Genomic DNA, 14,794 nt, shown 5'->3' with positions numbered 1-14,794 from the left:
GCAATGTAGTGTATGGTAATCCGCCGTGACCGGGGACTTAGAGCAGCAAGGAATCCCAGGATGTGTGAGAAGTGTGAACTATGCCACCACTCCGGTAACAACAGGACAATTATTATTATTTATACCATGGCGCTTTACATGTGAAAAGGGAAAATACATTACAAAAACAAGTCCAGTAATGTTGAACAAAACAAGTGACCGAGTAGCACAGGAGGAGAGAGGACCCTGCCTGCGAGGGTCACAGTCTACAAGGGATGGGTGAGGGCTACTAATGCCAGAAACCACAGTCCCGGACGGATGAGGGTCCGACCTGCAGGCAGCTTTACTGCACCACCACTATACATCAAGCTCACGTTAGCCGGATGTGCCCCGCTCTACTGGGGCTGATGGTTAGATTTTCTCACCATCTTGATGCCTGTAATGGCATGTGCCCGGTGTCGTGGGCCGGGCACAGCAAAGTTCATTTCTTTATAAACACGCATATTTTTATTAAATGGCAGAACAGCCAAATGATCCCATTAGCAGGTAAGGAGTGAAAAGGGATTCTCAAGGCAATCTGTCAGCAGCCTTTTGCTACCCCATCTGAGAGTAGCATGATGTTTGAGTACAGACCCCAATTCCAGGGATGTGTCACTACTGGGCTGCTTGCTGCAGTTTTGGTAAAATCAGTTTTATCTGCTGCAGAGCTCACAGTTCTCTGAATGATGTGTATAACCCCGCCCACATCACCGATTGGCAGCTTTCTGCCTATGCAGAGTGTGCACAAAAAGCTGCCAATCAGTGGTGGATGGAGTACCTGCCAGCAGGTTTACTAGTCTTCTAGAAATAATCACTTTTATCAGCAGGAGATTATCATAACCACAGCAAGCAGTCCAGTAAGTGACACAACTAGAATCTGGGTTTCTTTCTCTACATTATGCTGCTCTCGGATTGTGCAACAAAAAACTGGTGACAGATTCCCTTTAATTTCTATTTCACTGTGCAAATATAAAAGATAAAATGAGATAAAAATCAAACATACATACACCCAAGTGAGCAAGAGCAGGACTAGTGGCTCCCAATCATTTGGAACAAAACCAAATATATCGCCCAACTCATCTAGCAGTGCTCACTAGAAATCTGCCGCGAAACTGATTAAAAAGTCGCAAACATTTTACAACTTAATTTTTGACACCAGTTCCGGACATCCACTTCTTGAATTGGGTGGCGCTTGGGGAATACCGCCACACAAATTTACCATAATTAACGACATAAATGATGACAAATGTACAGCAGCGCTGGCATACTATCCTGGCAGAGGGGAATAGCAGTTAAAAGATGTATCAAACTGAGGATAAGTTCCAAATCACTGGGGGTCTGTCAGCTAGGACCCCCACCCATCCAAAGAATAGGGCACTGAAGAGGTCCTCCTGAATGGGGAGCAGGTCATGTGAGTGCCGGAGACGGCTGAGTGTAGTCAGTATAGCTCCAGCAGTCCCATCATGAATGGAGCGGAGGTGGCCATGCTTCACCTGCTCCCACGATCTTATGACACAAGGGTGCCAAAGTCCCCTGTGTGAATGGAGTGATGACAATCTAACATGTTTGGCCATCTAGCTGACTGACCAGACCTCCCCTCCCACACAAGCCCCCACAGTAATCACTCCCAAAGCTCCTGGGTAAGGACACAATGAGGACGCTGCAGAGCTGAATACACTTTTATAGGTTACAGCCTATTCTTACATAATAGATGATCTCATGTTCATTCAGAAAAGCCTAAAATTAAAGGTTAATGGATGACCTACAAACACAAAGGAATAATATTCTTAGAAATGACAAGGAAAGCTAGCTGTGACTCCTTAGGCTTCTTTCACACTTCAGTTGTTTGGCGTCAGTCACTTCCGACATAGTGACGGATCCGTCACAATTGTTGAGAAAACGGTTCTAACGGATCCGTTTTTTTGACGGATCCATTACTTGGGGGTTGTCAGGGAAAAGTATCTACTTTTTTGAGCATGCGCAATTGAAAAAGCGGATTGGGGCGACGGTTCCGCCGAAATGACGGTTGCGGTGGATCCGTCGCCGATAGGCGGCCATTCTATGGAATGGCAGACGCGACGGATCCGTCACGATCTGCCATTTCGGCGTTGACAAAAAAACGTTATAATGTCCGTCCATGTCTAGATGACGTCCGCCAAATTTTGACGGATCCGTCGCATGGCGGATGGAATGGACGACCATCCGTCACAATCCGTCGCTAATGCAAGTCTATGGGAAAATAACGGATCCGTCAAAAAAAAATGACGGATCCGTTATTAGAGGAAAATGGCGGTTTTAGACTGACGCCAAACAACTTAAGTGTGAAAGAGGCCTTACAAAGCATAAATTAATGGGCACCTGTAGTGATTAGGCAGTTTGGGCTCCTGTCCCCAATAATACCTTTTTTGCAAAGATTTGATATGCCAGTCATGAAAAATCTAAAACAGAAGCTGAATGTAAATCAGGCTGGAAGTGCACAGGGGGTGTGCCTGTGCACTTGGAAGAAGCCATTCACCTGCATTGACACCCCCCCAGGGCACTTCCAGCCTAATTTGCATATAACTTATGTTCATTTTCTTATGATTGGTTCAGTTTATTCACTTCAATAGCAACTGAGCGTCAGAATTGAGTAACAGCCACTACACATGGAACAGATCAGTGCCAATCAGCTATTCATCATTTACACCTGGCGACTGATGTGATGGTAATGCCCTGTCCTAAGGAGAAGTCTTCAATATTATAAGCATGGAACGTCACTGTCAGACGCCTGCGTCAAGCCACAAAGCTCATACAAAATACAGGTAGACTTCAAAGACTCCCTGTAAAAACAGATTACACCAAAGCTAAACACCCAGGAGGCTTCCAGCAGCCAGGATAGAAGTGCATGATACAGCATGTAATGTACATAGGGGGATTACTGCAGGGAGGACTATGGGAGCCAGTCACATACTCCAATGGAGGCTCCACACAACACCGCTAATGGACAGCCAGAAAACAAGCCCCAAAACCAGGACAGAGCACCGATCAGCCATCAGTATGTGAAACCGGCCAGCTGAAGATGCCACCAACTCGCTCCTGCCCCTGTGAGTGACGACCATTGCACGCAATCACGAGTCCATGACAGCAGCATTCAGGAGCAGAGCGGAGATCGCCATCACCAGGGACCACATCTGAAGCACGAGCGGATGTGGTGCACGTTGGAGATAAACTTTATTTTTTTTTGCACTGATTCTGCTTCTAAACCAGTCCATGAAGGTTAATTGGTAATGTCACAACACAGCTCCCCGGTCAGGACCCAACACTTGGCAGCTACAGGTTCGTAAGTTCATACAAGTATGTTAAAATCTTAAAGGGGAGTCTGTCACCCCCCCAAAAACACTAACTAATCCATTTGTACAGGTATGTAGGGGCTTATCGCCTACATAATCATACCTGTAGTATAGAGTCTGGTGGTTTAGTGATCTCCCAACCATAGTTGGAGACAGCCGAACGCTGGACTCTGCTGTGCCCAGCAGTCCTAGAGGCAATGAATAGCAGGGGAGCAGAGCGTGCGCACCTCCGCTCCTTTCAGGATTTACAGTCATGGCCAAAAGTATTGACACCCCTGCAATTCTGTCAGATAATACTCACTTTCTTCCTGAAAATGATTGCAAACACTAATTATTTGGTATTATTATCTTCATTTAATTTGTCCTAAATGAAAAAAACACAAAAAGAATTGTCCTAAAGCCAAATTGGATATAATTCCACACCAAACATAAAAAAGGGGTGGACAAAAGTATTGGCACTGTTCGAAAAATCATGTGATGCTTCTCTAATTAGTGTAATTATCAGCACCTGTAACTTACCTGTGGCACCTAACAGGTGTTGGCAATAACTAAATCACACTTGCAGCCAGTTGACATGGATTAAAGTTGACTCAACCTCTGTCCTGTGTCCTTGTGTGTACCACATTGAGCATGGAGAAAAGAAAGAAGACCAAAGAACTGACTGAGGACTTGAGAAACCAAGTTGTGAGGAAGCATGAGCAATCTCAAGGCTACAAGTCCATCTCCAAAGACCTGAATGTTCCTGTGTCTACCGTGCGCAGTGTCATCAAGAAGTTTAAAGCCCATGGCACTGTGGCTAACCTCCCTAGATGTGGACGGAAAAGAAAAATTGACAAGAGATTTCAACGCAAGATTGTGCGGATGTTGGATAAAGAACCTCGACTAACATCCAAACAAGTTCAAGCTGCTCTGCAGTCCGAGGGTACAACAGTGTCACCCCGTACTATCCGTCGGCGTGTGAATGAAAAGGGGCTGTATGGTAGGAGACCCAGGAAGACCCCACTTCTTACCCCAAGACATAAAAAGCCAGGCTGGAGTTTGCCAAAACTTACCTGAAAAAGCCTAAAACGTTTTGGAAGAGTGTTCTCTGGTCAGATGAGACAAAAGTAGAGCTTTTTGGGCAAAGGCATCAATATAGAGCTTACAGGAGAAAAAAAAAAGAGGCATTCAAAAAAAAGAACACAGTCCCTACAGTCAAACATGGCGGAGGTTCCCTTATGTTTTGGGGTTGCTTTGCTGCCTCTGGCACTGGACTGCTTGACCGTGTGCATGGTATTATGACGTCTGAAGACTACCAACAAATTTTTCAGCATAATGTAGGGCCCAGTGTGAGAAAGCTGGGTCTCCCTCAGAGGTCATGGGTCTTCCAGCAGGACAATGACCCAAAACACATCAAAAAGCACTAGAAAATGGTTTGAGAGAAAGCACTGGATACTTCTAAGGTGGCAGCAATGAGTCCAGACCTGAATCCCATAAAACACCTGTCGAGAGATCTAAAAATGGCAGTTTGGAGAAGGCACCATTCAAATATCAGGGACCTGGAGCAGTTTGCCAAAGAAGAATGGTGTAAAATTCCAGCAGAGCATTGTAAGAAACTCATTGATGGTTACTGGAAGCGGTTGGTCGCAGTTATTTTGGCTAAAGGTTGTGCAACCAAGTATTAGGCTGAGGGTGCCAATACTTTTGTCTGGCCCATTTTTGGAGTTTTGTGTGAAATGATCAAGGTTTTGCTTTTTGCTTCATTCTCTTTTGTGTTTTTTCATTTAAGACAAATTAAATGAAGATAATAATACCAAATAATTTGTGTTTGCAATCATTTTCAGGAAGAAAATGAGTATTATCTGACAGAATTGCAGGGGTGTCAATACTTTTGGCCATGACTGTAGCTCTGCAGAGCACCATTCTTGGCATCATTCGAGGTCCCCAAAGTTGGACCCTCAGTAATGTATCGATCCTCTATCCTATGTACGGTATACAGGATAATTTACAATTCTGTGAAAACCCCTGTAAGATTTCATTCTATCACCATATATTGTGGCATGTAAATGTGCACCCCCTCCCCCCGGTCAAATGTAGTTATTTTGAACACTTAAGAAAGGTGAAAATGAAATGATCTCTAAAAGGCCTTTGAATAAAGATGACATTTCTTTTGCTAAAAAAAAATATATACACACACACACGTATATATTTTCATCTTTTACATTTTAAAAATTACAAAAAGGAAAATGGGTTGATGCAAAAGTTTGGGCACCCTTGGAGTTTGCATGCTTAGATAACTTTTAAGGTACCGTTACACTAAACGATTTACCAACAATCACGACCAGCGATACGACCTGGCCGTGATCGTTGGTAAGTTGTTGTGTGGTCGCTGGGGAGCTGTCACACAGACAACTCTCTCCAGCGACCAACGATCCGGGGAAAAACTTCGGCATCGTTGAAACTGTCTTCAACGATGCCGAAGTCCCCGGGTAACAAGGGTAAACATCGGGTTACTAAGTGCAGGGCCGCGCTTAGTAACCCGATATTTACCCTGGTTACCATTGTAAAAGTAAAAGAAGAAAAACACTACATACTCACATTCCGATGTCTGTCACGTCCTCCGCCGTCAGCTTCCCTGCACTGTGTAAGCGCTGGCCGTAAAGCAGAGCGGTGACGTCACCGCTGTGCTCTGCTTTACGGCCGGCCGGCGCTGACAGTCAGTGCGGGAAGCTGACGGCGGGGGACGTGACAGACATCGGAATGTGAGTATGTAGTGTTTTTTTTTTTTACTTTTACAATGGTAACCAGGGTAAATATCGGGTTACTAAGCGTGGCCCTGCACTTAGTAACCCGATGTTTACCCTGGTTACAGGTAAACACATCCCTAGATCGGCGTCACACACGCCGATCTAACGATGACAGCGGGGTGATCAGCGACTAAAAAAAGGTCCTGATCATTCCCCACGACCAATGATCTCCCAGCAGGGGCCTGATCGTTGGTCGCTGTCACACAAAGATATCGTTAGGGGGATTGTTGCTACGTCACAAAAAGCGTGACGTTGCAACGATATCGTTAACGAAATCGTTATGTGTGAAGGTGCCTTTACCAAGTTTTCAGACCTTAATTAACCTGTTAGGGTTATGGTTTGTTTACCATGATCATTAGCAAAGGCCAGGTGATGTAAATTACCCAGCCTTATAAAAACCCAGCCTCCTCTAACCTTGTGCTAAAAAAACCCAGCAGCCATGGGTTCTTCTGAGCAGCTGCCTAGGACTCTGAAAATGAAAACGGTGGAGGCCCACAAAGCAGGGGAAGGCTATAAGAAGATAGGAAAGCATTTTCAAGTTGCCCTTTCCTCAGTTTGAAATGTAATTAAGAAAAGGCAGTAAACAGGAACAGTGGAGGTCAAGATAAGGTCTGGGAGACCAGGCAAAATTTCAGTGAGAGCTGCTTGTAGGATTGCTAAAGAGGCAAATCATAACCCCAGCTTGACTGCAGAAGACCTTCAGAAAGATTTATCAGACTCTAGAGTTGCGGTACATTGTTCTACTCTTCGGACACCTGCACAAATATGGTCTTCATTGAAGAATCATCAGAAGAAAACCTCTCCTACATCCTCATCAAAAAATTCAGCATCAGAAGTATGCAACAGAATATTAAAACAAGCCCGATGCATTTTGGAAACAAATCCTGTGCATCAAGGAGGTTAAAATAGAACTATTTTCCCACAATGGAGAAAAAAGGGGACAATTTCAGGAAAATAACATCTCGACAACCATTACGCATAGGGGTGGATCAATCATGCTTTGGCTTTCTGTGGTAGCCAATAGCATGGGGAACATTTCACAGGTAGAAGGAAAAATGGATGCAATGAAATTTCAACACATTCTTGATGCAAACATAACACCATCTGCAAAAAAGCTGAAGCTGAAAAGGAGGATCCACAATAGACTGCCTCAAAAGCAGTAAGCTGAAGGTTTTACAATGGCCCTCTCAGTCCCCTAATCTGATCATTGAAAATCTGTGGCTAGACCTCAATAGCAATGCATGCACCCAGGAATCTCACAGAACTAGAAGAATTTCCAAGGAATAATGATGAAACTCCCTCAAACAATAATTGAAAGACTCTTGTTTGCATTTACAAGCTTTAATTCTTGCAAATGTGCTACTAGGTACTAACCAAGCAGGATGCCCAAACTTTTCCATCACTCTATTTTCCTTTTTGTAATTTTTAAAATGTAAAAGATGAAAATATATACATTTATATATAATTTGTTTGCCTAAAATACAAAGGAAATGTGTCATCTTTAACTTTATGCCTTTTAGAGATCATGCCATTCAACTTGTTTAAAGGGAATGTCACCCTGGGACACTTTTCAGCTATTATGGGCATACAGGTAGTAGAAATGTAAATCTAGTCTTGCCTGTGTGCCTCATAACTACGACCTAGATGTGGAGAAATAACTTTATTTTATTATGCTAATGATGTCTTCCATGCTCCGAGGAGTGCGGTGCCTGGACGAAACACCCCCTCCCATGCCCGTCACTCTGACCTGTGATATGCAGTTATGGTGCTTGACACTCGGGCAACAATCTGTACCTCTTCCTTTCCGCTATGGTCAGTGTATTCAGAATTCTTGTGTGCCGACGCACAAGACCTGGACCATAGAAAGAAGGAAGAGGTACAGACTGTCGAAGTGCAGAGCGCATGCGCAGGATTCAAGTGCCACAACTGCACACCACAGGTCAGAGTGATGGTATAATGAAGAGCGGAGGCAGGATTTCTTCCTGGCTTCACACGCCCCGATGCATGGGAGAAATCTTTAGCATAATGAAATAAAAAGTCCACATCGAGACAGAAACTGAGGCAGAGAGGGAAGACTGGATGAACACTTCAATTACCTGTATGCCCATAGTAACAGCTGAAAAACGTCCCGGGGGTGACAGGTTCCCTTTAAAGGGAACCTGTCAGTAGTTTTGGCAGCTATAAGATGCGGCCACCGCCTTTCATGGCTTATTTACAGTTTTCTATAATGCTATATATAATCCCCCGATCCGGCCTGCAAGATAAGAAAAATAAGTTGTATTATACAGGTCCTTCTCAAAAAATTAGCATATAGTGTTAAATTTCATTATTTACCATAATGTAATGATTACAATTAAACTTTCATAGATTATAGATTCATTATCCACCAACTGAAATTTGTCAGGTCTTTTATTGTTTTAATACTGATGATTTTGGCATACAACTCCTGATAACCCAAAAAACCTGTCTCAATAAATTAGCATATCAAGAAAAGGTTCTCTAAACGACCTATTACCCTAATCTTCTGAATCAACTAATTAACTCTAAACACATGCAAAAGATACCTGAGGCTTTTATAAACTCCCTGCCTGGTTCATTACTCAAAACCCCCATCATGGGTAAGACTAGCGACCTGACAGATGTCAAGAAGGCCATCATTGACACCCTCAAGCAAGAGGGTAAGACCCAGAAAGAAATTTCTCAACAAATAGGCTGTTCCCAGAGTGCTGTATCAAGGCACCTCAATGGTAAGTCTGTTGGAAGGAAACAATGTGGCAGAAAACGCTGTACAACGAGAAGAGGAGACCGGACCCTGAGGAAGATTGTGGAGAAGGACCGATTCCAGACCTTGGGGAACCTGAGGAAGCAGTGGACTGAGTCTGGTGTGGAAACATCCAGAGCCACCGTGCACAGGCGTGTGCAGGAAATGGGCTACAGGTGCCGCATTCCCCAGGTAAAGCCACTTTTGAACCATAAACAGCGGCAGAGGCGCCTGACCTGGGCTACAGAGAAGCAGCACTGGACTGTTGCTAAGTGGTCCCAAGTACTTTTTTCTGATGAAAGCAAATTTTGCATGTCATTCGGAAATCAAGGTGCCAGAGTCTGGAGGAAGACTGGGGAGAAGGAAATGCCAAAATGCCTGAAGTCCAGTGTCAAGTACCCACAGTCAGTGATGGTGTGGGGTGCCATGTCAGCTGCTGGTGTTGGTCCACTGTGTTTCATCAAGGGCAGGGTCAATGCAGCTAGCTATCAGGAGATTTTGGAGCACTTCATGCTTCCATCGGCTGAAATGCTTTATGGAGATGAAGATTTCATTTTTCAGCACGACCTGGCACCTGCTCACAGTGCCAAAACCACTGGTAAATGGTTTACTGACCATGGTATTACTGTGCTCAATTGGCCTGCCAACTCTCCTGACCTGAACCCCATAGAGAATCTGTGGGATATTGTGAAGAGAAAGTTGAGAGACGCAAGACCCAACACTCTGGATGAGCTTAAGGCCGCTATTGAAGCATCCTGGGCCTCCATAACATCTCAGCAGTGTCACAGGCTGATTGCCTCCATGCCACGCCGCATTGAAGCAGTCATTTCTGCCAAAGGATTCCCGACCAAGTATTGAGTGCATAACTGAACATTATTATTTGTTGGTTTTTTTGTTTGTTATTAAAAAACACTTTTATTTGATTGGATGGGTGAAATATGCTAATTTATTGAGACAGGTTTTTTGGGTTATCAGGAGTTGTATGCCAAAATCATCAGTATTAAAACAATAAAAGACCTGACAAATTTCAGTTGGTGGATAATGAATCTATAATATATGAAAGTTTAATTGTAATCATTACATTATGGTAAATAATGAAATTTAACACTATATGCTAATTTTTTGAGAAGGACCTGTAGTCACCCTGGGGGGCGGTCTGGTCCGACGGATGTCACAGGTCCGGGTCCTCCCATCTTCTTGTGATGCCGCCCTCCTGCTTGCTTCACAGATTCCCAGGTTCCTGCGTAACTTATCTGCCCTGTTATTGAATTCTGTATATCAGCCCTGAAAGGCAGTGGCCACATCTTATAACGGCAAAATCTGCTGACAGGTTCCCTTTAACTGTTCCCAATAACACTACTTTTGAGCAGGGTGCACACACTTAGGCTACTTTCACACTAGCGTCGTGCACTGCACGTCACAATGCATCGTTTAGGAGAAAAAACGTATCCTGCAAAATTGCTTGCAGGATGCGTTTTTTCTCCATTGACTAACATTAGCGACGCATCGCTTTGCCACAAGCGTGCGACGGTTGCGCCGTGTTGTGGCGGACTGTCGGCAGCAAAAAACGTTACATGTAACGTTTTTTGCTGCGTTGTGTCCGCCATTTCCGACCGCACATGCGTTGCCGGAATTCCACCCCCACCTCCCCACAACTCACAATGGGGCAGCAGATGCGCTAGAAAAATGCATCCGCTGCCCCCGTTGTGCAGCGCTTGCACAGTATGCGTCGGTATGTCGGGCCGACGCAGCGCGACGGCCCTGTACCGACGCTAGTGTGAAAGTACCGACGCTAGTGTGAAAGTAGCCTTACCTGCCACTGAACATTCACCTGTTCTTGACACTTCTGTATGACAATTACTAAGTGCACATAGTATCAAGAGGTGGTGACAGGGCTACTAAAAGCAAAGGCAGACTGAAAAACCAAGCCGCTGTGTGATTGCTGTGTGTGACGTGTGGACAATGTGTCACTGTGGGTGCGGGACGGACGTCACAGCTGCTGGACAGTTCTCAGACTTTGTCTGCAATGGTATATGCACACATTGAAGATTTTTGTGCAGATTTCTTCCTTTTTTTTGCCCCTGCAGATTTCTATTATGGAATGGGTGCAGAAACGCAGCAGATCTGCAAAAACAAGTCCTTTTGTTGAATCCGCTGCGTTTTCCATGCAGATTTTTCAGCACAGCATTTTTTTTGCCATTGATTTACATTGTACTGTAAATCGCTTGCAGATCTGCAGCGTTTCTGTGGGGAAAAAAAACGCTGCACAGTAAATCCGCAATGTGTGCACATAGCCTCAAGGTTCTGTCAGTCACAGGCCACCTCCGCCAGGTGTAATTGGTGCAGACGGCCCCGCTGATCACCAGAACAGGGGAGTGATAGGGTATGTGCACACATTGTGGATTCCATTGCGGATTTTTCTGCGTGGATTCGCTGTGGATTTTGTGCGGTTTTTATGTGGATTTCGCCTGCGTTTACACCTGCGTAGTCCAATTATGGAGCAGGTGTAAAACACTGCAGAATCCGCACAAAGAATTGACATGATGCGGAAAATAAAACGCAGCATTTCTGATTGGAGTTTTCCGCAGCATGTGCACTGCGGATTTAGTTTTCCATAGGTTTACATGGTACTGTACAATGCATGGAAAACAGCTGCGAATCCGCAGCGTCAAATCCGCAACAAGTGCACATGGCCTTATGTATCGTATAGCCCTGAGCACAATGTACATCCCTGCAATAACATCTATAGAAGAAAAAACTAGTCACAGCAGGTTTAGCTGCAGATTGTAGACCCCCAATGTCCTCCGCACAGCCAGGACGACCCTCCGTGCTCGCCACAGCCAGGACGACCCTCCGTACCCTCCACAGCCAGGACGACCCTCCGTGCTCGCCACAGCCAGGACGACCCTCCGTGCTCGCCACAGCCAGGACGACCCTCCGTACCCTCCACAGCCAGGACGACCCTCCGTGCTCGCCACAGCCAGGACGACCCTCCGTGCTCTCCCCAGCCAGGACGACCCTCCGTGCTCGCCACAGCCAGGACGACCCTCCGTGCTCGCCACAGCCAGGACGACCCTCAGTACTCTCCACAGCCAGGACGACCCTCCGTGCTCTCCCCAGCCAGGACGACCCTCCGTGCTCGCCACAGCCAGGACGACCCTCCGTACCCTCCACAGCCAGGACGACCCTCCGTGCTCTCCACAGCCAGGACGACCCTCCGTACCCTCCACAGCCAGGACGACCCTCCGTGCTCGCCACAGCCAGGACGACCCTCCGTGCTCTCCCCAGCCAGGACGACCCTCCGTGCTCGCCACAGCCAGGACGACCCTCCGTGCTCGCCACAGCCAGGACGACCCTCAGTACTCTCCACAGCCAGGACGACCCTCCGTGCTCTCCCCAGCCAGGACGACCCTCCGTGCTCGCCACAGCCAGGACGACCCTCCGTGCTCGCCACAGCCAGGACGACCCTCAGTACTCTCCACAGCCAGGACGACCCTCCGTACCCTCCACAGCCAGGACGACCCTCCGTACCCTCCACAGCCAGGACGACCCTCCGTGCTCGCCACAGCCAGGACGACCCTCCGTACCCTCCACAGCCAGGACGACCCTCCGTACCCTCCACAGCCAGGACGACCCTCCGTGCTCTCCCCAGCCAGGACGACCCTCCGTGCTCGCCACAGCCAGGACGACCCTCAGTACTCTCCACAGCCAGGATGACCCTCCGTGCTCGCCACAGCCAGGACGACCCTCCGTGCTCTCCCCAGCCAGGATGACCCTCCGTGCTCGCCACAGCCAGGACGACCCTCCGTACCCTCCACAGCCAGGACGACCCTCCGTGCTCTCCACAGCCAGGACGACCCTCCGTGCTCGCCACAGCCAGGACGACCCTCCGTGCTCGCCACAGCCAGGACGACCCTCCGTGCTCTCCCCAGCCAGGACGACCCTCCGTGCTCGCCACAGCCAGGACGACCCTCCGTACCCTCCACAGCCAGGACGACCCTCCGTGCTCTCCCCAGCCAGGACGACCCTCCGTACCCTCCACAGCCAGGACGACCCTCCGTGCTCTCCCCAGCCAGGACGACCCTCCGTGCTCGCCACAGCCAGGATGACCCTCAGTACTCTCCACAGCCAGGACGACCCTCAGTACTCTCCACAGCCAGGACGACCCTCCGTACCCTCCACAGCCAGGACGACCCTCAGTACTCTCCACAGCCAGGACGACCCTCCGTACCCTCCACAGCCAGGACGACCCTCAGTACTCTCCACAGCCAGGACGACCCTCCGTACCCTCCACAGCCAGGACGACCCTCCGTACCCTCCACAGTCACACCGCAGGTGCTGGAACATGTACACACACAGCAGAGGCTCCTGCGTGCCGCCCCGTGAGAACACAGCCCTACACTACGGGGGCTTGTGGAGGACTCGCACCACGGCCAGTCTCAGCCGTCACACCGGACACTGAGGAGTACGGCTCCGCCTCGTCCCTGGCATGGAGGGGCCACACCGCCCGCCCCCAACACTACACAACAGTCTGACAGAACAAGCTGGAACTTTGTGAGAAGTTTGTCCCTGCGGTCAGCACTCACCTCCGCCCGGTCACCTCCTCACCACACGGTCCCCTCCGCACCTCACGGTCCTCACCACACGGTCCCCTCCGCCCGGTCACCTCCTCACCACACGGTCCCCTCCGCCCGGTCACCTCCTCACCACACGGTCCCCTCCGCACCTCACGGTCCTCACCACACGGTCCCCTCCTCACCACACGGTCCCGTCCTCTCCGCTACCGTACTCGTGCCCCCACCACCCTCTCTGTCAAAGCCACGCCCACCGCATAGGCCACACCCCTTCACACAGCATTTAAACAGCAACAACCGCCTCACCGTGAGAAAGCGTGAAGAGGGCGCGACATTTGTTCCAGCCAATCACAGGGTGCGGGGAAGAGTTCTGCGCTGTGATTGGAGGGCGCCGGTAGTGCTGGTGCTCCGGTCTGGACTCTGGAGGTCGGCGCTCCGGTGCCGGGCGGTCCGGACACGTCGGCCGGTCATAGTCCATACTGCAGCAGGATACCGCGGTGCAGACTGATTCCGGGGACTCTTCTGCTGAGCACAGTATTATTGCAGATTTGCTGCACATGTCACCAAGCAGGGGGGAGGGTGTCTATAAATGACCGGCCCCGCCTTGGAGCACGGAGCGGCTGTGCTTGGTTTGTACAGTCATCCTGTTCTGACCGTTCTCCCAGCCCTAATCTCCTCTGAGCACCTGGAGCGCCCCCCTTAGGGCAGTGGGGTACTCTGCGCCGGGCCCTTCGGTTCTCAAGGGGGATGTCACGGTGGCTGACCCGGTCCGTGGCCCTAGGGGCGTCCGTTGATAAAAGGGAAAATTTCTTTAAAGTGGAAATGTTTGTGACGCCACCTGTGGTATTCGGTGAGGGTGACCAACGGTGCTTTGCTGGGGTGATGTGATGGCAGCTAGATGGTATACCTTCCCACAGGTGAAGTGTGTCCCCAGGGCTCCCCAAAGTGTAGATGGTGAGAGGCGCAGTGAAGAACGAGGACACAAGGATGCAGTCTCTTTACCTTTTTACTGAAGGTTCAGCATCCACAGTCCAGAGCACAGATCACAGGGCAGGCAGAGTCCGGCCGGTCTGAAGGCAAATCCAGTGTCCCCTTATCCAGGTGGAAATCAGTAGCCTTCCTCTAGCGCCTGGGTGTTGTAGTACCTCCCTGCTGTAAGGTCCTCACAACTGTAGTGGATATTATGTCTTTCTCTCTCTGTCCCCCTGATGGAAAGGATAGGACAAACCCATATGATTGATGGCCTGAGGCTTTTTACAGGGACTCTAGCACGCCCCAGCCCCCACAAGTTGCCACGGTGCCTCCTGGGTATAGGTGAGGATCAGT

The 14,794-nt window shown here is 48.6% G+C and overlaps 1 protein-coding gene across 5 annotated transcripts in view; it reads right to left on the bottom strand.

Moving 5' to 3' along the window:
* The window catches only part of GPSM2 (G protein signaling modulator 2), a 58,887-nt gene extending 45,275 nt beyond the window's left edge, over positions 1 to 13,612 (bottom strand). For 4 of the 5 annotated variants that reach the window (XM_069737320.1, XM_069737319.1, XM_069737317.1 and 1 more), the window contains exon 1: positions 13,481 to 13,609. The gene's annotated coding sequence lies outside the window, so the exon portion shown is untranslated. Of the gene's footprint in view, positions 1 to 13,480 lie in introns of all 5 variants that reach the window. The other variant, XM_069737318.1, reaches the window with a different exon arrangement.
* Positions 13,613 to 14,794: the final 1,182 nt, after the last annotated feature.

The sequence above is a fragment of the Ranitomeya imitator genome, chromosome 8 (assembly GCF_032444005.1).
Source record: "Ranitomeya imitator isolate aRanImi1 chromosome 8, aRanImi1.pri, whole genome shotgun sequence".
Taxonomy (NCBI): Eukaryota; Metazoa; Chordata; class Amphibia; order Anura; family Dendrobatidae; genus Ranitomeya; species Ranitomeya imitator.
This window is presented reverse-complemented; position numbering and strand designations above follow the sequence as displayed.